General features: G+C 42.1%; 1 protein-coding gene across 1 annotated transcript in view; it reads left to right on the top strand.

Annotated features, from left to right (window-relative positions):
* Nucleotides 1-24,059, top strand: part of adarb2 (adenosine deaminase RNA specific B2 (inactive)) — a 232,536-nt gene that overhangs the window by 34,825 nt on the left and 173,652 nt on the right. The window lies entirely within an intron of this gene.

Raw genomic sequence — 24,059 nt, forward strand, 5'->3', positions numbered from 1 at the left:
TTGTTTTGTTGGTTTGTTGTTGGTCACATTTTGTTGCTCTGACTGGTTGTAGGTCTCTCCAGATGCATTCAGAAGCATATTGTTCTGTTTGCATTGATAATGCAATGACATTGAAGTGAGGGATTCCCGGCTGACCTGCCCAGGGCCTACAGACGGAGAGTAGAAATATGCTAAAACTCGGTGCATTACATTTATCCTTTGAATGTACATTCTCCCTGTTTGCATAAAGAAAAAAGTTGAAAGAAAGTAGCTTTTTATCAACAGACTATCCAAGAATATCCAGTATTCCCCCACATTAATTTGCACCTCCGAAGGCTGAACCACAGCTTGTAACCCCTTTAAAACACTGTGAAAATACTAACAACCTCTGCTAGTTTCCCTTCTTCCTCTTGCTTTGAACGTAATCACTGACCCTGAACTCCAATCCCTTGTGTCTCTGTCATATATCCGTATGGATCAAGTGCTCTTAGATCGCATTTCATGGCTGATTTGTACATAATGATGCTGTCTCGTCTAAGAAGTTTGTTGAGCTGATGGCTTTGTTAGTTTGCCGGGCGAACATCATTACTTAGTCGGGGTATTGTTACGAGCAGACTAAGCTGTATTCCCCTGCCAGGAAGATGACATTGAATTACTTGTTGAGGAATTGGGTCAATAATGAGCGCCAACAGTGTGCTTGTGTTTTGTGAGTCAGTCTGTCTGGATGTGAAGTGGTTCAAGTTGTGAAATTTACATGACAATTTGTTAGTCCTTGCATGCAGATACGTTATACACAAAAGAGGAAAGTCACTGTTGCTTATGCAACGCTGTAAAGGTTCTGGGTTTGTCTGTCTTTGTCCAATTTTTTTTTATGTCTCATCTTGGCTGCAGATTCTGGGTCAGAGAGTCTTGTTCGGATGGCTCATTTTAACCGCCAGGTATTATTGCTGCCATCATTTCCGCAATACATTCAGAAATGGCTCATTCCTTTTGCAAGGTGATTTAACATTTGAATAGAGGTCTGTTCTGCACAGATGACCTAGTTACCTTTTTACTCCTGAGAGCACACAGTTTTGAATCTGAAGGTCGCAATGACGCATGGACATAATATGCTGTTAGGGCATAAAAGTAAAATGCTATGGTTATGGGCTCATGTTTTATCAGCCCCTTCCAATGAAATGAAAGTGAAGGCTGTTACTTTATTGTCCTTATCTGCTGTTCTCAGTGAAAACCTTTTTTCACCTCAGATCTAGGCAGAGGTAGCCGCTGCTGAAACCCAAAGCGGTTTCCACCTTGCGTTGCCTGTGTGTATAATTGTGGAGAATTTATTGTTAGTGGATAGGTTTTCCCTAATAGACGAGAGCAAGGACATTGTTTTAGCTCTTCAGCTGTTCTCACCTTCACTGGCACCTCAAAGAGCGAGTCTTCTGTCTGACATCGCCGCCGATCAAAGGAGGAAAAACACTGTCAACCTGCTTTGTGAGCCTTTGAAAGTTCAACTCACTCCCTTCCTCTTTCTGACAGAGGAAGACAACTTTGATTTCTGGCAAAGGGGGGGGTCAAACATTTTTACCATGTCTGAGACAAAAAAGCCTCACCAATGCAATAATATTGTCAAATGCTGTAAATGAGTGTGTAAAAGAATTAGACCAGTGGGGTCATCCCTGGTCACAGTTACATGAAAAGTCAATACAACTTGAAATGGAATTTTTCTTCACTCATATACATGAATTTTCCTCTCAGCTGAACAGGTGTTGCAACCCATTTAGTTACTCTGTGGATTAATTGGAGAGATTTAGTGTCCTGTAGTGGTCTAAATACTTTTCAGAGCTAAAGAGTGACTTAGGTCAAACAATAATAATATTGGTACTGACCTTAAAAGACTCCAGTGATCATTAAACCCATAATTAGCCTGCAGGTCAAAGAAAAAAACTAAAACTGTTCACTAAACCCAGGTCTGTGTGGTGCGTTCTCCTGGCCTGGCCCCAGGTGAAGGTTTTTGGGAAGCGATAAGGCACACAGAGGAAGGCAGAGGGATGTGAGGAGCGAAAGAGGGAGGGTGGGGGTTTGGTAGAAGCAATGTAAGATGGCAGCCATGGGGGAACGGTATCGGCCTCAATTATGACGGGCAGTGGAGCGCTGCTCAGGAGCAGATGAGTTGAGAGCCGGCCCCGGCGGAAAAGTCAGCGGCTGATAGCTGATAATCCCCTGGATGAACCGGGACAAACCGGTCACAGATGGAGCCGTCCCATCGTCAGGTGTGACGCCAAATGCTGGCAGTGCTGCATAGGGATGTGCAGCATGGAAATGCAGCAGATGATGGAGTTAGGGGAAGATTGTTGCGGGATGAAGTTGAAGGTGACGGGCAGTGGATAATGTTGTGATGTGGCTGTTGAGTTGAGGTGGGCGTAAAAGAAATCAACGCTTACCATGTTGTAGTATACCTAACCAAGGTAGTCTACCCCTGCTACAGATGAGGATCGTGGAGAACCTGTAGTTAACAGTTCTTTTGTTTGTTTCACAGAATATTAAATCAGTTTTTTTGGGGGGGGGGTTGAATACCTAAATGGATTTTGAACATATTACTTAATGAAGGTTTATTAACTTTACAGAACAGAGGAGGAGCGTGAACCCAGGGCGTTTTCACACTGACAGTCTGAACCAGTTAATGGCTTTGTTCGGTTTCTCTTCACACAGAGAAAAACACAAGCTAACCAAAATACGTCACTGCAAACCAAGCGAGAACGTTCACTGCGCTTATTTGTCAGACGTGACTGGGGCGGGAGCAAGAAAGTAAAACCAGGGAGAAGGTCCTGTGTTCTGGACTAATGCATATTGCTGTGAGAGATACATGCAATTTAACATGGAGCGACAGCAGGGTCAGCATTTGCTCATAACCATAATTACCTAGCTAATATATATGGGAAAGGTCTTAAATACTGTAATTTTACTGCTTCAGACTTTATGAAGAAGACATTGTTTCCTATTTAAACTCTGACATCACTTTTTTCAGCTTCTGTAGTCGTCACTGGCATGGCACTGTGTTACCACCTTCTGTCAGTGAAAATGAAGGATATCAGTCACAGGGAACAGTCTGCCACCCAGAAAAGATGGGGAAAGAGAAAGGAAACTCCATCAGAAACTGTCATTCTAGCTTTGTTGAGGCATGTTTGTATCCATGAGCAGGCAGAACTTTTTTGAGTGGTCTAACACATGTCTCCATGTTTCTATTAGCGGAAAACAGATTTCTCTTTGGCCTTTCTGTTGCCTGCGTATGGGTCCCAGCATTGTTACACCAGATAGACTTCTGATAAATCAGAGGTGCAGCGTACAAATGTGAAAGAAGGAACAAGCTTTAGTCAGAATAAATTCTGTGTCACACCGCCTGCAGCTACAAAATAAAAGATGTGTTCATTGATGTTTTTTTACCAGACATGAATCACAAAGCTGTTCTTCAGAGAAAAGTCAAGCACCAAACATCAATAGAAAATGTCGTTTGGGAGAGGTACTTGTGATAAAAACTGTTTCAACACCTCTTCAAACAGCTATACCCCTGATGAAGTGAAAAAGATTGTTTTGAGTTGCTGAGGGATGTCCCAAAGTACAGTATGAGGGGAATTTTTGGAGGCGATAAAGGCCAGAATACTCGCATGTTTCTGCCTATCAGTGAATTTATCCTCCCATTAAAAGGTCTTTTAAGTTACATCAGGGACTGTTTGAAAACTATTAGTGAGGGACGTAGGGTCAGAAAAGTGGGAGAGATGTGTGTTTTCCTTTTAGTTAACGAGAAGGTGATTATTTTGGAAAAGCATTGCAGGGTCTTTAATTTTTCCATGTCCCAACTTTATATTTTGTTATTTCTGAGAGACTGACTTTATAAAGATTTAATAAACACGTCAAAATAGTTATTTCAAAAACATGTATTTTCTGGGTGCCATTATCCCTGTAACAGGTCGTTATTTTCTGCTTCCTAATAGGACCACTATATTCAGCTACTGCAGTAAAAACTGCTCATTCAGTAGCCCTTGGTTTCAAAAATAGACAGCAGCTGGAAGCCTGTGTAAACAATTGTTAAATTTACTATAATTTTGGCAATTGCCATTTCTACTCCCAATGTGTGATTTGGACTATGTAGAAATGATTGTTCCATTGACATTTTAAGCTTGAAATCAGTGGAAATATTAAAAACACTCTTTTAAAAGTCAAACATGGCCTTCAGCCGTCCCTCCTCCTCCGCAATAATCAGTCCCTTAGTTTGAGATCTTAACAATTTAATCTACTGTAAATATAAGCCACAGAAATATTTGTCTAAATGCCGCAATATTCGTTTAACAGCCTTATTATTCATCTGATAGACGTTAAAAGATGAACATACCATTTTTATAGCATGACAGTTCTAGCTGTTGTTGCCAGAGACTGTATAAAAGAAGTTGATGTAGCTATTGCCACCCATTGGTTTGTGGACTGTTGTTTTGAGGCCATGAGTTTGGCATTTTGGTTGTTACCATCTCATTTTTTTGGAAAGAGAAATGACCAAATTTGGACAGGAGGGTGAACAGTGTAAGGTTAATACAGGTTACCAGCATGGTGGGGCCAATTGCTGTCATCGTTTACTAGCTGGCTTGGTTAGCAAGGGGCAACCATAAATCATGTTAAATTATATTAATTGGGGTGCTAATTTTGGCATGCAGAAAACAGACTTAAAACAAAATGTACTTCGAGAAAAAATGATCTTTTCGTACATCCAAATGCTGAGCAAGACATTTTTAGGCGACAATTACAATTAACTTTAATGAACTGAAAACAGACCGTGAAAGGTCAAAATTCTAGGAGGAAAACACAGACAATACCCAAAAGTTCATAGCAATTTAAATGTAGACAGTGCCATGAATATTCATTGCTATGCCACAATCCTGCTTCACAGGTCACCTGTAGCATGGTAGTGATCAAAAGGTAGCCACACCCAAAAGCATACCCTCATTTAAAGTGTATTTTACTCAAAATGGGACCGTAATTTACAAACTGAACATAATGCTGTAAGGAACAAGACTTGAAACTAAAGATTGGGGCCACAAACTCATTAGGAAGGTTTTTACTGAGTCAATATATTAAGTGAGAAGAAGGGTAATTTTCTCATAGATTCTGTGACTTCTTTTTGCAACCAGTGCCGTTGCCCCCTGCTGGCCATTAGAAAGAATTCAAGATACTAAATAATACACTATATTTGTGCATTTTCATATACAGGTAACAAAGTGCTTCACAATGGCAATAAAAAGACAATAAAACAACAAAAGATTATGTAGAATATACATCATACAACAGAGTGTATTGCTATGTCAGTCTTCACTCTGTACCAGCTACTGCAGCTCCTGTACAGGATTTATTGTATCTCTTGGGTATCCTGAATACTACTCTGCCTCTGCCCCCTCAGCATTAGCAGTAACAGCACTCTGTGCAGCTAAATGACAATGGCATCTGAACTCCAGTAAACATCCACAGATCCAGCTGTGGTTCTCCATTAGAGGGCATGGAGCATCAAAAACCTGCATGACAGCAAACTGAAACTGTCCGCCGCGATGATGTTCTCCCTGCATACTGCACAGTCCAATGCAAACATTAGGTTTCTGGGGACTACCTCTATGCGTGTTTGTGTGCGTATTATCATCATAGAGAAGCGAGGCGCCTCATCAGAACACAGATGCGCCCTGATTAAGGGCGAGCGCAGCAATGACAGAACTGCATTAGTGTGATGTATGTGTTGTTAGCCAGCAAGCAGCTAATTCCAAATTTAACACCTGATTCGCACAATGCAGTCACACCTGAGTGCAAGCCAAGATTTACTACCCTTGTCAGACCACTGATGGCTTTTATAAGTAATTTTTCGGAGTCCCCGATTCATTCTCTCTCGGCGTCGCTGATAATGAATTATGATTCTGGGTCAGGATTCAGCTTAAAAGCAAAATTATAGTCATTTGGAAACTGGGTTGGCGTCAGATAGTCACTTCGCTGGAGGGAAAGCCCCCCTCCCCACCCCCACCCGTGAGGTTTCTTGAAAGGCAGAAACCACTGTTTTAAAAGACAAATTCATCTTCATTTCTGTGGATGCAGAATGAAGTGGGCCTGATTTTGCACAGACTTTCGCACATGCTGCAGTCTGACCCAAAACAGGATCTGCAGAAGTGACATTTGGCAGTCAGCTGTGTTTCGCACAGTTTCGTCACTTAATCAGCGTGGATGGAACATCTGATACTGTGCTAACGGGCATCACAAAGACATCCCTGTTTAATGCTCATTTCCAGTGATTCATAATGACAGTGTGTGCGGTCCTCATGATGGAAAACAAGGGCGCTATTCATGTCAGGCGCCGCAGGCTTTTGTCTGCCGACAGGTTGTGTGATTTTGAACAGGTGTATGTTCTGCTTTGTCCCATCTGGCCTTGGTATATTTCCCAACCTGCTATTTGTCCTGTTTTATACCTCTCGCAGTGTAACAGCCGTGTGCTTGTGTGTGTGTGTGTGAGAGAGAGAGAGACTGTGTGTCCGTTGTTGTTAGTGGTGTTGTTCCAGGTCAAGCTGGTCCTGTATAATCACGGTTGTGTCAGCAGCCCGCCCGCTCATCACTGCACAAGGATACCAGCCTCTGACATTGACCTCCCACCCTCTCCCTCCTTCTCACCGCACACACACATGGACAAACACTTAAACGCTTCCAGGGTTATTAAACTGTATGTGTGTGTTCTTTAGTAGACCTCAGTGCATTGGAATTAAAGCAGTGGCCTTATTACCATAAGTGTCTCCCACATGAACAAAGGTGACCTGGTTCAAGGATTGTGGAGACAGATGCTGCCTCAAAGAAATGTCATATGAACCTATGTATGATGTTTGCATTCTTCTGGCTTCAACCAGAAGAAGTGATTTCCATAACCATTTTAGCTCGCTTACTTTAAAGTAGCTTTCTTGTAGACTCATTTGAAGATTCAGCAGGATTCAGAACCCCACAGGGCGACTCTTGCTGCTGCCAGGGGGATGTGAAAAGACTGTGGTGTAGCTCAGCTATGAAAAAAATACAGTTTAGGATTTTATCCAAAAAATCTATCCACATATTGGTATGGAGTACAAAAATTGACAAATTCATACAAATGATGCTGATCTTAAGTAATCAACAAGCTACCGGATATGATAGGCTGACTGCACAGTGTGACCTGAGTGGGTTGTTTCATGTTAAAGCCACATTTTGCCATTGAAAAAGCATGAAAAGAAGTTTTGAAGCTAACAGAGAGGTCAAAATAGTTGGCTAACTGTAATGGGATAAATGCTTTAAGTAGTTAGTTCAAAGTAAATTCTAAACAGTTGAAATAATTTGCTGTAAGTAATTGATCAGCAGTAAACAGGTAGCCAAAAGTAGGCAAATTTTAGTTGAAATAATGAGTTAAGGGTAGTGGATAAACAGTTGAAATACTGCAGTTAGTTCAGAGTAATGATAAATGATAGAAATGCTTGGCTAAAGGTGATTTCAACAGTTCAAATAGTTAGAATTAGCTTAGCTACAAATAGACCTAGTGATAAATTGTTGAAAAAGTTGGCTAAAATAATTCAAGCAGTTGAAATAATTAGCTAAAAGTAAATGGTATGAATAGTTAGCAGAAGGTAGTTGAAACTGTTCAAACCATTAAATAAATATAATATCTAAAGTGGAATAATTACCTAAAAGTAATTGATAAACAGTTGAAATAGCACAAAGTAATAATAAATAGCAGAAATAACTAGCTAAAGTTCATATTAACTGTGCAAGTTGTTAGCTACAGTGACATAATTCACTAAAAGCAATGGACAGACAGTTGAAATAGCTTAAGTAATGATAAATGGTAGAAATAGTTAACTAAAGGTTTTTTGTTCAAATACTTAGCTTAATGTAGAATAGTTGAAATAATTAGTTAAAAGTAGACATAGTGATAATTGGTAGAAATGATTCACTAAAAGTAATTTAAACAGTTGAGATGAGTTAAAAGTGATGGCTAAACGTCTTAACTACAGCTGATAGATAAACTAATAGATAAATGTGTGAAAGGCCCAAACAGATGAGGTCAACAAAGGGGTATGTGAGCTCATCTAACAGGGATGTGGGGGTACGTCAGACAGACCACAGGTGGGAACCACTGGTGTACAGGACTCCATTAAGCCTCTTGCCTCCGACAGCCACTGCTGCATGAGCGTTGAAGCTGATGGGAAATGTTTGCTTGCTGCCATGTGTGTGTGCTTGCTGGGGTGCGTCTGTGTGCTTGTGTGGGTGTGTCCCAATTGAGGCTGATCTGATTGAGTGTGCAGCTGCATGTCACTTGATTACCTCACACACACACATACGCGGTCACTTACACACACTTCCCTAAAAACTTATTCTATTTGTCTGTGCCTGTTTTTGGTAGTGATTTTATTGCCTGTGCTTTGTGTGTTTGTGTCTGTGTGCGTGTGTGTAAAGAATATACATGTGAGTTTGCTGTTGTGGGTGTGTGTATTCGTAAGGATCTGCCTGAGGACAGCAGTCATGCTCCATTAATTAGCACAGCAACCTGCTGACTTTCAAGTGGCAGTGTCAAAATGAACCCTGCATCTCTGAAAGACCCCAGAAAAGGCTCCCTTATTCCTGTCACTCTTATTAGTGTTGTTGCATGGGTGTGGGTGCATTTCCACATGCGTACTATGTGCAGGAACATGTGTGAGTCTGTCTGTGTGTGCGTTGCGCCATCAGATACCATCAGCTGGAGATCCCCTGCTGAGCGCCTGAAAACATCTGAATAAAAACCCCAACTGGCTTTCCTTTCGTTAAGAATCCCATCAGATTGCGAAATGCAATCATAACAAAGTGGCAGCTAAATTGTGTTTTTTTTTTTTCTCTTGAGAGGAGGAGGGGTGGGGGGTGTGACTGGGTGAGAAGTGGATATGAAATAAACAGATTTCTGGTGCATGAAGACACAGGAGGCTGTTAAATACTTGCTACATTAACATTTTAAATTCTGTGGAGGATTAGCATGGAGGGGAGTGAATGGCTTCTTCACTGTAATGACTCCAGTTTGCGAAATCGTCTCACTGATCCTCCTTAAACTCGTGACTGAAGTTGAAACATAAGGGTCAGCTCTCCAGTCATAGGTTTTCACATCTGTCAGTGGTGTTTTGAAGTGCCGCGCTCTGCTCTCCCTCTCTCCTCCCTCCCAGCATTTGGCTGCCTAAAAGTCTTGCGAGATGTCACCCTGCATTATGGCGCCCTCCCACACCTCCCTCTGGTACAATTACTGACTGTCAGGATGTGTATTGACCTCGCGGTGCACAGCCAGACCCAGCGGCTGGCTCCCATACAACACACACACACACACACACACACACACACACACACACACACACACACACACACACACACATATAGTACTGCATGGGGGGTGGGAGGTGGGGGGTTGCTCCTGGCTGGCTTTCCCGCCTCCAGTGAGAGCGAGAGCGAAGGGAAAGAGAATGCCGACGGCAGCAAAGGTAGAAATGCAAAGAGAAAGGGCTCATATGAAATGGCTTCTGTCAGAGAGCTGTGACTGGTTTTATTGTTTGTCCTCTGAGGTGAGTGTCGCTCTGTGGGAGGCTTAATGCAGCTTTTCAGCTGATTTTCAGTTCTGTTATTTGTGACTCATAGAAGAGATTAAGATCTATTTATTTATTTCTTTTTTTAAATTAAAGCCAGACTATGTCACGTTTGAAAGTAGAAATAACTCCTTATTCCTCCGATGGATGTATTGTTGTAACTGCACCCCCGGGTTCATCATTTTGAAAAATACTAAAAAAGGTAGTAAGGGACTGAGTCAGGGGGTGGGGTGGGGGATGGGATGGGATGCACTAGACAACCACTGTAGGGGGCGTGGCCTCGTGCCTACACAGTGTGTGTCACAGAAATGATCAGGTTTACTTCCTGGTTATACAGCTCACTGAACACCCCCCCCCCCCACACACACACACACACATGCCCATAGACCTTATATTGTGATTATTTATTTATTTATTTAATTTTTTTTGAGGCTCAGGGAAAGGTTTACAAAAATAGAAGTCCATGGGTCAAAAAAAATCATAATGGAGTGATAGCTGACCTTTATCAGTTTGAGGCATCCTGTCTTTTATAAAAATGGCCAATGGGGGAAAATGCTTTTTGGGTCAGTGAAGAATTTTGCTCTGCAATACTGCAAGTGGCCACTGGCTTCAAGGCTGAGTGGCAGTGCTCTGTCAGTTAATATCTTACACCTATGGAGTGAGGACGCTGACCAGCGCTCAGTGTAGCAGCAACAGCTATAGCTGGTAGTCAGAGCTAACAAGCCACGGGCAGCTGCTATCAGACTGTCTTTGTCTGTGCTGGAAAGACAGAGAGTCAGCTGGAGCTCTGACTGTCTTTGACTATAATGCACAATCATGCTATGGTGGCTGTGTTGTGTCAGTGGATCAAACAAGGAAAGGATGCAGTCGGTTGCTGATTCTACAGCAATTAGAAACTCCTTTTTTTTTTTTTCTGTTGGGCGGGCAGGAAGGTCGGTGACAAAATCTGCCACCATATACATCAGCTGCCTCCAGATCAGCCAGTTCCAAAATTCAATTGTACTAGCTGGGTTTCAAGCAGTGGAGGGCAGTAACATATATCCAACACAATATGTACAATTCCAATAATTTGAACCTGAATCAATCAATAGCACTAATTATTTCCCACATCCATTGGTTTTCAGCTGAAAACCGTCTTTCATTACTCTTTTTTTCAGTATCAGTGATACTTATAAAGATTTCACACCATTCAGGTCAAACAGAGTCATAGTGCTGCTGAGGTGCATGCTGGCTCACTGGAAAGGCTCTGCTACACTAAATGGAATGGGACCTTAATTAGTATCATTGGTAACATTAGTGTTTCACTTACTATTTCATATCACTATTACTGCTGTGAAAAAATGAAAAAAATGGTTCAAATAATTAGTCTGCTGCTGAAAGAATTAGCCACATAATTAACAATTAAAAGATCAACAGCAAATTAACAGATTGTTTTTTGCCACCGTTTGACTGTCTAGCAGTATTATGTATTTTCTGTTGAAGTCTGAGTCTGTCTGTTGATTTCTCTGCCTGCTCAGCCACAGTGGCTATCACTTGCTAATGCTATTTGCCCTCTCATCCTTCTGCTTCTGCTAAACAATGCACATGACTGCTGCAGGGACTCATAAACGCGCCGCTTCCTGTGTGTGAAAGGATGAAGGTTCTACCTGAGCTGCTGCATCTCGAAAAGCTTAAAAACCGGCAGTGACGGGCAGCAGCAAACGGACGTTTTGTCTTCATAAATAACAGATTATCGGTGTTCTGATGGGAGGCTGTAAATATAAAAACATGAGGAGTGTGCGTGTGTGTGTAGTGGATCCATGAGAGGTGGTGTTTGGCCGCTGTCTGCTGTCATCAGCGTGGCTCTTCAGTGAGTGGCGCTGACAGTTGAGCTGGCCTGGATGCTGTCACATGTCCTTGTCAGGCCACTCAGAGTTAGGGGACGCACCTCGCTATTGTCAGCTTCTATTACCTCTTCACACGCACACACAAACACACACACACCGTCCAGACTCTCCAGACCACGTACAATACAATATATGCTTCACATTATGCACACAGGGAAATCTCAGACTCTCTCTTCTGGCTACATGCCAGTTGTGCGAGCTTCTTCTAGCTTTGCTTCACTCACAACAGCAGTGTACACATACGTGCACACACACACACACAGACAGTCACACATCCAGGGGGACCTTGTGACCTTCCCTGTCTGCCCCATCCTGCCCCTGTCCATGTTAAGTGTCAGCTCTCCCATGCCATCCCGCCTTGAGCTGCCTCTCCCTCAGGGCCGGATCAGAACCGCCGTACCGGGCCGGCAAGAAATCCCTGCCAGCACTCCCAGCACCGCTGCCGCCGCCATGCATTTACCACCTTCCTCACAAAGCAGCGCCACTAGCCTCCACGTAAATCGTCTTTATTTTCAAACAGAGAGGAAGAAGAGGCCCTGGGAGAGAGGAGACGGTGCCTGGAAGTGTGATTGAAACAACCAGGGGGTGTGCTCGCTTGTCGCCTGAACTCATTTCAAGACGTTTGGCATCGAGAGTTAGCACAGATCAGGCTCGCCTCTGGTGGAATATAAAATGTTGCCTTGTCTCACGCTGACAGCGGCGTTGTCACATGCAGACTCAGGAGAAGTCAATAAGGCTGTCGAGTGTTTCGCAGGTCCTGCCAGTCATCAGATTTGATTTTTTCGCAGCTTTAAATCCAAATCACTTTCTGTTTTTTTGCTGGGTTTGTTTTGCTCCAAGTTAGAGTTCAGTGTTTTCTCATTTTGAACTGTCACAACTTGTGAGCATGTGTTTGTGACGTGTGGATGGGCTGTGCGTTATCACGGTATGGGGATCTACAAAGCCTGGCATCCAATTTCCACACGCTTATACCTAACACACACAGACACACACTCGTTTTTGTCTGTTTCTGTTTGCTTTTTCCCTTTTCCAATTCAGTAACTTCACCGGTATATCTCTTTATTTGAGCACCGATCCAGAACTTTTGTATGAATGACATTACTTCACATTCACAATAGAAAATATTACAAAATTATTATGACGCTGAAGATCTGACTCAATGATTTTGTGATGGAATCTTCTTATACCACATGTTTAAATACAAATTAATTAATTGTTATGGCTGGAGTGAAGACTTTTTCAGCATACACTGAAGTGCTGTAGTGAGAGCAATTCTCTGTAAGAAAGAGTTTTGAGTGTTTTGTGTTTTTTATGTTAGTCTTTTTTTCAAGGGAGATATTCGCACATGCAACTATCTCAAGCAGGTGCGTTGTCACTTCAAGTGTCAGTCTTGAGAAAAGAAGTTTCCGCACACTGCTCTCGCTCAGCATCACAATTTATTGGTCCAGAGAGACGAAATGTTAGTGTGATCAACAAATTGTGATGCTGAGCGAGAGCAGTGTGCGAGATCTTCTTCTTATTCTCATGACTGAAAATACAAGAGCAAAAGTTTTGGGAGCTTTAAAAAGGTCCGTAAGTAAATTCTCCCATTTGCTTTAGGTGGACAGATGGAAATGTATGGAAATTAGCCCCGAAATCTATTTGTTGTGCACAAATACTGACGAAGCAATGTTTGTCTGTGAAACATCTGTCCATTACAACCTTCACAGGGGTGTCCTTCATGCTGGTGCTGCAGGTATAATCAACCTGTCATGGCTCTGCTGCCATTAACTGTGGTGACAGGATATTGGCTGAAACATTTCTGTGCGTCACTACAGGAGACAACATGAAATGTGGACAACATTAGCTGCAACAAAAGAATAACAACAACTTGTCTCTAATAGCTAAGCGACTCTAAGGACTTTCGTTTATTTCATTCAAGCATAATCAGTATTTTGTTGATTTTTAAAAAAGACAGTCTGAGACTTGTCAGCAGATCTAACACCTGTTTGATTAGCTCTCTGTCGGCCATTTAACACGTCAGTCTGAGCCAGTCCAATTAGTCGTTATATTTATCATTTTAATGGAAAGATCAAGCGAAAATCACCAAAAATGTGTTTGCAGGAAATATCTCAACAAAGATTTAATGCTAATAATATCTTCATCTCATAGTATCTTGTCATTCATCAGCCATTGCTTCACTTAATCATCAGTGATTTAGGTGATAAAAGCGAGTTTTGATGATTTGATAACAAGCGATATCAGATGCAGAGAGAGAGAAACGCGTGTCGAAGAGAGATGTTAGGGGGGAAAAAAGAGAAAGAAAAAAAGAAATACCCCTCAGAGCGACACCACAATAATTAGCATAGCGGGAGAGAGAGGCGCAGTGCGGGAGAGATAATCATAGCGCCTTAATGTCTGCTGAATGCTATTAATCAGCAGCATTACCCATAGTGCCCTGGCTTTTCTTCACAGTTATCTCACAGTGCGGGGTGATGATGAGCCTCCCCTCTTGATCCAGAGCCATGTCAGGATGATGTGTGGTCTCTTTGCTTCTTATGTGACATTATATTTAACATATTTAATTTTTTTCCCTGTATTTTCTGTGTTCTCTGACGCACTGATATAAACACACATGCAGGCCCCAGAGGTCCAGAGTATCTCGGAGTGGCAGACAGGCATTACCTCCCTAATCTGGTTAAGTGACCCAGTGCTGCTGCTGCATGTGTTGATCTGTTCTCCCACAATGCACGTCTCTGGATAGGTTTAATGGGCCGGCGGTTGCCTGGAGGTTAGAGTAACATGGGAGGTTTGTGACCTGAAGGGGAGCTAAACTGAAACAATGACAGCTGGGTCTGCTTGTGTGCTTTGTTTACCTCATTTAGAGTATCCTACATTTCCCAGGGTGCATTTCAGCAACCTCAAAGGATTCCAGGACAGGTTTCATTCAATTCAAATGTCAGTTTTCAAAAATAAGAGGGAAAATGTAATAAGATGTAAAGTGTTTTTCTTTTTTTGACAGAAAACTCTTGTCAGCCCTCTTACTGAGAACCTGTCTTCTAGCTGCACTGAATTCTGGTCTAAGGAGGCCACTGTCACTGGAAGACTTGACATCCTTTTTCATAATAGATTTCTCCTACTGTCATTGTTTGTCAGTGCTTAAACAGTCGAAAGTAGAAAGAAGCCATCGTTGTTTGATTTCAAGTGACTGACACCAAAACTTGACAGTCACTGCTGATGTTTTATGATCACTAAAACATTTTGTGATATCAGACTCTGTTGCAGCTGCAGTGTTGGAAGAATCTCAACATGATGTCATGTTCTCAATGTTTGACCAAATATCCTCAAAGGAAGATACTTAATGGGATGAACAGGTTAAAATATCTCAAATACGTAATGAAGAAAGCAGAGTTATTTTCCGATGCGCAGTGGCGATACTGAAACTGACACCAGAAAGCCTAAAAAATCAGGAAGGAACATAGCACAGATGTGAGATGTGTAAAACATGTTGCACGTCTCTCTGTATCGCCATAGCAGCTGATAATAAACACAGCAGGCGACACATGGATCAGTGGAGACAAATTCATTCATTAAGCCGAAGCAAAACACAAGTACCATCTTTGGTGGGAAGTTGTGTAGTATTGAAATGTCGTCATGTGTCAGAGTTAGTGCTGCTCAATTTCAATATTATATAATAATATAATTATTAACAACAGTCTGATGGATTTCCATGAGCTTTTGAGCAGACATTCATGGTCCCTAGAGGATGAGTCTAAATTATGTCCTTGGATTTTCATCTGGCATCTGCTCAACATTTTTACCTTTTGGGTCTTTTACCTTTTGACGCTTTTGTGTCTGAATGAAATTCTTGACAACTATTGGTTATTCAATCCCCCTCCTCTAAATATTTTGCAAATTTTAACCAAATTTTGAGCAAATGATGCTTGTTTCCATCCAAGTTTTGTGATTATTAACAGTTGGGTCATTGAGATAAGCAGTCGGTGGCACCAATTCTCCAGTCAGAAAACCAATATACCACAAGATAGGTTATTAAAAGAACAGCAGGTGAACCTCAAACAGTGAAAAACACTAAAGAAAACACAAAGAAAACATGACATTTATTTATGTTTATGTTCCAGGTATGAATGTTGGATGTATTGTTAACCATAGGTACTCAGTGTCAGAATATTTTCAGAAAAAATGTTTCCCGTTTCCTTTAAGCACATTCAAAATAGGCAAAAAACACTTCAAATGGGTGTAAAAGATTTTTTGCAAAATTGAGGAAGTGTCTTGCCAAAATGTTTTGCAATGCAATGCTTCAAAACGCACATAAAAATACTTTGATGGAAACACGACTATTGATATTACTGTACATCCTTCCACTTCCTCCACCACAGATAAAGCTTTCCCTTCATGCTAACACTTATTGTTATGTCTCCACTCCACCAGAAAGTCCAAAAATGTGCCTCAGTAAAATCAAAAGAGAGTAATAATAGTTTTTATTATTATAATAATAATAATCATAATAAGTGTAAATAAATATAAAAATCCTCAGTTCAAATTGTGAAAGCTCTTTAGCAGCTGAGAAAAACACCACAAGAAATACGTTCCTTCATTAAAAAACACAAATGCCATCTTCAGTGGGAAGAAGCAATAAAATGCCATGAGGTATCAGAGTCACTGGTGCTCCATTAATTATGCTATATTGTCTTTTCTACATTCACACAGACGTAGTTATTGGAAACTCTCACTGATTCATATTTATTTTGCTGAAACATTAGAAATTTGCTCAAAAGACCACATTGCACCACTGCATCATTCAGTGTTTCTTCTTTTTCATTACCTGTTTTACCGCTCACCGTCTTCTTTCATTAGCTGTCCTCCCTTTCCCCTTGTCTGTGTTTCCCGCCGTCAGGGATTCCTGCAGTGCATCTAGGCCGATCCACCTCTACACATCATTTGTCACTATAAACATTGCTCATTGCTCCCACCGCAAATATGTTTATTGTTGTCATTCACTCATAGGCCATTTATTTAATGTGTTTTGCCTCTCTCTCTCTCTCTCTTTCTCTCTCTCTCCTCTCACTCTCCGCGTCTCTGTTCATTGTGAGGAGTGAGTGCATTGTGAGGAAATCAAACACGTATTTAATGATAATGGACTGATGTGCGAGTGAATGGAGGGAGATTGGAACAGAACAGCGTGCTGGAAAATCAGATCCCAACATCTCCAAGGTGCAAACATAATAGGAAGTCAAAAAGAATGCCTTCGCGCCTCAGCTGTTGTGAATTCTCCTTTTGTCAGTCAGGGCCCGGCCATCTCCGCCATTGTTCCGCTTTTTAGAGAAGGAATTGGATTTTTTTTTTTTCTCTTTTCTGCGGTTTTCTCCCCGTGTCGGCGCCTGACTTCCCTTGCTCACCAATGGGCAGACTTAATTAGGACATTTCTGAGTGATTTATTCACAAAAGGACACTGGCTGTACCTCTGACCAATTCATTTTGAATAGAGGAGGACAATACCTTCCAGAAATTGCTAATGGCATGTCGGGAAAAATAAGCAATCAAACCGCTGGGCGATGATTTATCAAAATGAATTCAGGCTTTAGATGAACCGCAACCTGTTGGTTTACATCTTATTGGTTTTCCAATATGCTTTGATCACTCTAATGAAGTCTGTGGATTGTGGGAAAATTACAAATGACTGAACCGGCAAAAGGGACAAAGAAAAGGTTGCTGTGATTTCAGACACGTCCTTTTCCTCTATTAGGTTGATATACAGTAATAAAGACTGTAAACGGGCTCAGGGTAGGAGTGTGTGCACATACACTTGTACTCATTCCCTAAAATGACATATTGCCCTTTACCTCAACACCCTGCGAATATTCGATCATGCTAAATAAGTTAATGCAAGTTATTATGGCATTTTGCCAACACACACACACACACAGCTATCCTCACAAAGGGAAAAGGTCAGCATTTTAATGGCTTTGCTCCCTGTGGTAATCGCCTTTTTGGTTAGCTGTGCAAACTAAATGAAAAGATGTCGGCCCACGTGTGAGGTTAACCTATGCTGCTCCATTTCAATAAGTGACGTGCCATTAGCCTTGCCCTCCACTGTGAGCTCTGTGAAATCGGGTAATCCACTGACTCACTTTGCTGCCCATCACTGAGCGCTGGGGGAGGAGATTTCCCCGTTAAACTCTCATTTCATCAGCATTATCTCAACACGACTCTTTTCCAACATATGTTTGGAGAGCTTGGAGAATTTGGGGAGGATCAAAGTGTGTGGTTATGGAGGGAGACCATTATGTTTTGCATTTATCATTATGCACAATTTGGTTACAGATGTGCCAAAGTGCCAAGGTTAATTCAAAACCTCTTCAGTGGTGGGTGGAAACAAAAGGAAGCATTTCAAGTCATGCTCCGTGATCAAATGCTAGGATATAGGGCCTCAAAACTAACAGATTAATTATTTAAAGGACCTGTGTGTAGGATTTAGTCCTCGCCTTTTAAGCATGAAGCAGAGACTACGGTGTCCACAGAACTTACAAAAAACACGAAAGGTCCTATCCAGAGCCAGTGTTTTGTTTGTCCATTCTAAGCGACTATAGAACCATGGCAGCTTCCGTAGAAATGAACGCGTTTTCAGGTGAATATGTAAAGAGATAATGTACAGTGAGCAGGTCATTATTCAGGGTGACTCATGTAGGCATTTATTTCACAATGATGAGCAGCTTACTGTACATCATTCTGCTTATTACATGGCTGCTTACTTTAAAAGAAATAAATAATTCGACACAAATCTAAATTTAAAAATAATTTTATTGCACCTGCAGAGTCTATCACCAAAATTGCGTCCGTAGCTAATTGTTTTAATAGTTGATAAATACTAAGAAAACACACTTATGAACATTATATTCCTTTCATGCCATTTTCTGCCAACAGATGGGCTCCACACTGGATCTGTAAAGGAATAGTTAGACATTTGGAGGACTTATTCCTATTTACTTTCTTGCCAAGAGTTTAATGAGTGGATCAATGCATTAATAAATGTTGAAATTACTGCCAGTAAACCGGTGAAGAGATAGTTCCAACATATAACCCCCTTAAACCACAACTTTTGTGCATTTTCACACATTTTTGGACTGTTGTTTTACCTTTAGACAGAGCCAGGCTAGTTGCTTACCAGTAGACACAAGGCAGTCCATTGGTAAATGCTTCAGTAGAGACTGGTGACAATTTCCCAGCATTCATCGCTAAAACTGGGTGGAAACAACATAAGAGCTTGAAAAGAAACCTGCACTGCTGAACCAATCCATGGTCGGTAGGACAGCCCTTATATTGGTTTGGTGACATCCGGTGCTTCTGACTCAGCAGAATGGGGGGAGATCATCGTGTCTGATTAGGTGTATCGTTGGGAAATGTAAGTGGCATAGGTTGCACAGGTGCTACCTTGCATTTATAAATCCCCAGCTGATCTGTAGGTGGTGAGATCTCTGGTTGTCTGGTATCACAAGACAGGTTTACCCCTGCTTTCAGTCTTTATGCTCTGATCAATGTCCATTAACAGAAGGTATGTTAAGTAAATAATTGACAACAAAAGCCTGAAATGAAATGTAAGCCTGGGTGCTGCTTTATTTTAATATCATCTTAACTTACAAGCCTGAAATGTTAACAAGTAGTCCACAGATACTAAGATGATGATTATGGTTTGCATTCCTTCCTTCCCTCTTTGAAGAGTCTGGGTGTTGCCAGACAAACAAGGCAAGATTAATTCCCCAAATCTGCATTCAAGTCTCAGTACGTGAAAAAAAAAGCCTAACTAATAGGAGTAAATAGACTAAAACGAGTCTTCTGAATGTAGCAAAGTGCTCCGCTGCTCCCCTCCTGCTGCAGCTCAAACCCTCCTGATTGGTTTAAGAATGCACGCTTGCACCGATAATCAGCATAAATCCATGTGGAGAATTTCACAAAGTCCACAAGTGTGCCCTTCAGGGAAGAGAGAGGAGTGACAGAGGGCTCCGTAGTCAATGTTGTTTCCACACTAGCCGGCGCGCGTCACGTCCTAATCCTTCCCCCTGGAACCCAGGCAGCGTTAAACTAGCTGGAATGAGTGCCATGCAGGGAGTAAATGGAGGGAGACGACCGTCCACAATGGCCCTGGAAAGTGGCTGCTCTTGTAAACGGGAGGATTAGAGGGAAAGAAATCCTCCTCTCCTTGTGTAGGCGTGCCCACAGAGACAAAGCCCAGTGTTTACACTCTTTCTCTGTACCTATATGCCTCCAGCCCCAAGTCCACTGTGTGACCATCGGAGTGCAGTAGGAGTTAGGACCGGAAACCATTCATTCGGTCCCATTCTATTGACCTTGTGCGTTTCAGCAACAAGGAGATGATCCCATTCTCTTATGTTGTCTTTTAACTTCCTGTCTACATGGAGACTTGCAATATGACGCGTTTATATGGGTTGACATCTGCCACGTGATCACTGTCAGCACACGATCCGTTCCAGCTCCTGCACGTGTGTGAGCAAGCCGCCATCTTGGATAGCTACCTACAGTAACACAAGTGGTCGTGCAGTTGGAACGAACCGTGCGCTGTGATGTAATTTAAGTGGTCTGAGAGAAAACTAGACCTCTGCTCCTCGTCTTGGCTCTAGCTCCAGCCTGTGACAGGACAATTTGGTCACTTTCAGGTTGACAAAATAGTTGATGAGTCTCATTCCCAAAATGTCAACCTTTACTCTCAATAGAGCGATTTTTGGTCAAAGAAAAGTAAATAAAATCTGTTTGGAGCCACAGCTATTAAATTCTCTATTTTCCTCAGAAACTTTTTTTGATTTGCCATCTGTGGCAAAAACATAGCAAAGACGAGGAAATTTAGACAATGATGAACAGAAATAAAAAATTAGTTCTTATTTTCCATATAATTTTTTGTCAACGCCACAGGGAGCCCCTGGAATGAGACAAAAGAGCTGCAGGTTGCAGACCCCTGGTCCAGACTAATTATCTCAACAAGTGTTGGACTGATTGCTGTGACATTCATGATCCCCAGAGAATATTTTAAAGTGACTTTGATGATTCCCTGACTTTTCCTCCAGCACCTTCAGGGCAAATTTTAATTACTCTGAAATTTGGTTTGTGAGTAGTCATAAGTATTGTACAAATTTCATTGAACCGCAGATGAGCAACATTCTCATCATTCTTCACAGTACTTTGTTTTTAGTAGTGCTGCAACCAACAATTATTTTCATAATAGATTAATCTACTAAATATTTTTAGGATTAATCTGTTAATGGTTTAGTGTATGAAATGAAAAAAGAATGGTGAAAAAATGCTCATCACAATTTCCTAGAAACAGAAGTGACATCTTCAAATTGCTTCTTTTGTCCAGCCAACAACCAAAACTCAAAGACTCTTCATTTACTGTCATAAATGACAAACAAAAGCAGCAAATTCTCACATTAAAGAGGCTGAGACCAGGAGATTTTTAACATTTTTGCTTGAAACATGACTAAAACAAGTAATGGATTGTCAAAATTGTTGGCAACTTATTTTCTTTCCGTCGACTAGCTCAAGCTCCAGTTTTTGGTGACAGTTACCAAATGTTAGCATGATAACGTAAGATGGTGAACATTAACATTGTTGCTGTGAGCATGTTAGCATGCTCAGGTGAGCACTTAGCTCAAAGTACCACTGTGCTTAAGTGCAGCCTCACAGAGCCACTTCAGACCCTTAGTCTTGTCTAATACTTTTATGTTTCAAAGGCCCATGGTCTCGCAAAAGATTTTTTTCTTTTATTTACTCTTTTTATATTTCTATTTATGAAATTCTCAGTGGGTCAGTAAATTAGCAGACATTCATTTGCAGTTGTAAAGACTTGTCTTTTCCTCTGTCCTGCACTGGTGCTGTCTCATTTCCCAACATTTTATTTCCAGCGCACACAGTAAGTTCTGCCTCCTGTCCTTCTTGTTGACCATCTCATATCTGACAGGCTGTGGCTAATCACACGAACGCCGTATTTCCCTGCTATATTAACGCTTTAAAGTGAGCTCATTAAGCGGCGGCCCTCGGGGTCTCTGCGCTGTTCCGAGCACATGCAGGCTGCCACGGGGCGCCATTTGCATTCCACACCTGACGCCCTGATAAACGGGGAATAAGGCTCTCCAGGTAACATGGACAGGCATGACTGGAGAAAACAGAGCAGCCCATCACCTCCGCTACTCACAATCCCTCCCACCCTCTCCCCAGTCAAGACTCCAGTCCTTTCTGCTCTGCCCTGTTGCACTCCCCCTCCCTCTTTCCTCTTTCTCACCTCCTTTGCTGCCCCCATTTTTCCAACTCCCACCCCTCCTTCTCATGTCTCTTTCCAATGCTAGTCACTTTGATATTTACTGTATTTTCATTTCATGTACATCCTGTAACTGCTTCTTCACTGTTCTCCTCTGTTACTCTCTATTACACTACAGAAGTAAGGGTTCCAAAAAGGTTCTTCCTGAAGAGATGAGGTTCTACCCAGAACTATTTGCTTCTAAAGAAACCTTTGTTGGTGCAAGGGTTCATCAAGGGTTTTTTGTAAGACTTAGGAATCCTTTTCATTCAAAGAAACGTTTTAGAAAAAAGATTTTTTCGAGGATGATTGAAACCTTTCATCAAGGGTTCTTTGTACCGTAATATAAAAGGGTCCTTGGTAGAACCCACTGAGTGGGTTCAAGATGAAACCCTTGGAATATAGGAGGGTTTTCAGTAGAACCTCCTGGATGGGTTCTTCCAAAGATGCTTGGAGAACTCTTGTCAAGGATTCTTTGTACCATAATATAACATGGTTCTTGCTAGAACCCACTGGGTGGGTGCTTGTTAGCACTGTCAAAGGGTGTAAAGATTCTGGATAGAATCCCCAGAGCAGGCTCTTTGTACACCATACAAGGGTTCTTCTTTAGAACCTCTCGTAGGGAGTTCTGGGTGAAACCTTTAACTGATGGTTCTAGATATAACCCTCTATCCAGATAAAACTTTTTGAAAGTGGAACTATCATAAAAGGTTCTGCCAGGAGCCAGAAAGAGTTCTCCGATGGGGTCAAGCAGAAGAACTATTTTTGGTTCCAGTTAGCACCCATATTTCTAAGCATGTAGCAAATGCAAATGATCCTGCACTACAGTCCTAACATGCCCACAGTGAGTGGTTGCATCACTTATTTTTTCAAACGCGTGGCATTTAAGTGAGGTAGGAAAGAGGCGGGAGTGTACTCAAACGAGGGAGTCATTGTTGTGTATCCTTGCCTGTATTGGACACCTGATGATCTATTTAGAGATCCATACAGCTAACGAGCACTTCATTTTCAGGTCCTGCAGAGTCTGATGACACATAAATAACAGTGCATTTCATTATGCTAATATTTGGCAGAAAAAGGTGTGGGCTGAGAGCTGTGGGTGGGATTGTGCCTTGTGCTGTGAGCGTGTGTGTGTTAGTGCATGTGTGGGAGTGTGTGTGTGAATGTGTGTCAGACAGCAGACTGTGTTTGGTTGATGGAGCCATTCAGTCTCGTAGACATGCCCCCCAGAAATACCGTCTGGTAATGTCTGCGCTCTTCCAAGGTGTCAGCGGTGGGATGCCAGGCGCCCTCTCCTTCCTCCCTCTTTTTTCACTTTCCATTTTCCCAAACAACAAACAGCCATAAAGCTTCATTCTCAAATTGAAAATTATACACATGCAGAAAACTGTTTTTCCAATCAAAACAGGCCTTGGTATTTTGAATGTGGCGTCTAATCAGTGATGCTCCTCAAACATTGTCAAAGATTGCCTTCCAAATGTTCAGAGAGTTACAAAGTATAGCGGAGCGAAACGTCGAACACATGTTCATTAATAATAAGTCTTTGGTGTAAATATGGAAGCTAATCAGACAAACCTCGCCTTATGAGGTAATCAGGAGAGGTGTGTGTGCGCGTATGGGTGCGTTTGTGTGTGTGATCGGGCTCCCAGGTAATTATAGCAGACAGCTGCCATGGCATCCTGGATCAGTCCCACGTCAACAAGCCGCAAACACACACTCTGACACACACACACACGCAGAATAGGTCCCACATCAACATGGCATCATTATTAGCGGGCTGATGCCCAGATTTGTGTCATTTTATTCGGCGTCTCAGACAAGCCGGGCAAATTGTGTCTGCGGCGCATCCAGAGTGGCTTGTACGGAGATGAGATGCACCTGCTGCGGAGCAAAGCAGAAGGAGCTGTCGAGATAACGGCGGAGACAATGATTTCAAAGCTCACCCGCGAAGGTGCGCAGGATGCAGGTGCTGTTATGCTAAACATCCCCCGCCTTGTGTACAATGCAGGAGATAGGGATGCTGGTCGGTCTCACCCGGCCGACAGAGGCTGGAGAACGCGGGAAGGGATGTGGATCTTTATCCCCTCTTCTTCCCACACCTGATCTTCCCCTTGATGCACCTCCGATCTGTCAAAACACTCCCCTGTCTTTCCTCCTCCCCTCCTCCTCCCTCCTCTCTGCTGTCTGTCTCTCTTTCTAGTCTGTGTTCGCCAGGCTTGGTGTGGTATCATGCCTGCATGCATCATGGACCCGCTAACAAATTACATAGAG

The sequence above is a fragment of the Lutjanus erythropterus genome, chromosome 21 (assembly GCF_056507025.1).
Source record: "Lutjanus erythropterus isolate fLutEry1 chromosome 21, fLutEry1.hap2, whole genome shotgun sequence".
NCBI lineage: Eukaryota > Metazoa > Chordata > Actinopteri > Lutjaniformes > Lutjanidae > Lutjanus > Lutjanus erythropterus.